Genomic DNA, 1,208 nt, shown 5'->3' with positions numbered 1-1,208 from the left:
CAAATTTCCGGTAATCCATTTTTTGAACCCGACCTCACAATTGAGAATTCGGAGGATATTCTGGAACAATTCAGAGATCCTGAACCATTAATCTTTCCTACGGAACCACCAATCATTCAAACGGAGATTGTCGAGGAACAACCCATTAAATCAGAATCCTGTAGTGATTCAGATTCAACAAATTCAATCATGGAGAATTTGGAACCTCTAAGTATGGAAGACCGAATGAGAGCTAAACGCACTGGCCAAGGTCACACAATTACTCAACCATACATTAATGCGCCAAATTATGAAATCAAAGGACAAATCCTACACATGGTAACTAATCAATGCCAATTTAGTGGTGCCCCGAAGAAAGATCCAAATGAACATCTTCGTACATTTAATAGGATCTGTACTCTATTTAAAATAAGAGAAGTGGAGGATGAACAGATATATCTCATGTTATTTCCCTGGACTTTAAAGGGAGAAGCCAAAGATTGGTTAGAATCGTTACCTGAAGGGGCGATTGATACATGGGACGTTTTAGTTGAAAAATTTCTTAAACAATTCTTTCCGGCATCTAAAGCCGTGAGACTTAAAGGAGAAATTGTTACATTCACACAAAAGCCAAATGAAACTCTATATGAAGCGTGGACAAGATTTGGAAAGTTATTAAGAGGATGTCTGCAACATGGTTTAGACACTTGTCAAATAGTACAAATATTCTATCAAGGATGCGACATCACTACAAGAAAAGACATCGATATAGCAGCTGGTGGTTCCATTATGAAGAAAACCGCAACTGACGCTAATAAAATTATTGATAACACTGCTTCCCACTCACATGAGTGGCACCAAGAAAAAGATATCGTTAGATCATCTAAAGTGGCTAGAGCCGATTCTAGCCATGACTTTGATTCCATTTCCGCAAAGATAGATGCTGTCGAGAGACGAATGGAGAAGATGACTAAAGATATCCACTCAATACGAATTAGTTGTGAGCAGTGTGGAGGACCACATTTGACAAAAGATTGTCTCAGTATTGAACTAACAATGGAACAAAGAGAGAATGTTTCATACATAAACCAAAGACCTGGAAATAATTATCAGAATAATTATCAACCGCCAAGACCAATTTACAATCAAAATCAAAACTATAATCGAAATATTCCATACAACAACCAACAAGGTCCTAGCAATCAACAAGTATCCAATAATACTTACAA

The 1,208-nt window shown here is 37.2% G+C and overlaps 1 non-coding gene across 1 annotated transcript; it reads right to left on the bottom strand.

The window, feature by feature from the left end:
- Positions 1 to 573: 573 nt before the first annotated feature.
- LOC139850810 (small nucleolar RNA R71) lies at positions 574 to 680 on the bottom strand. Its single transcript, XR_011760188.1, has one exon. It is a non-coding gene; the product is annotated as a small nucleolar RNA R71 (small nucleolar RNA).
- Positions 681 to 1,208: the final 528 nt, after the last annotated feature.

Source organism: Rutidosis leptorrhynchoides, chromosome 5 (genome assembly GCF_046630445.1).
Source record: "Rutidosis leptorrhynchoides isolate AG116_Rl617_1_P2 chromosome 5, CSIRO_AGI_Rlap_v1, whole genome shotgun sequence".
NCBI classification, from domain to species: domain Eukaryota; kingdom Viridiplantae; phylum Streptophyta; class Magnoliopsida; order Asterales; family Asteraceae; genus Rutidosis; species Rutidosis leptorrhynchoides.
Note: the sequence above shows the minus strand (reverse complement) of the source record. Positions and strands in the feature narration are given on the sequence as shown.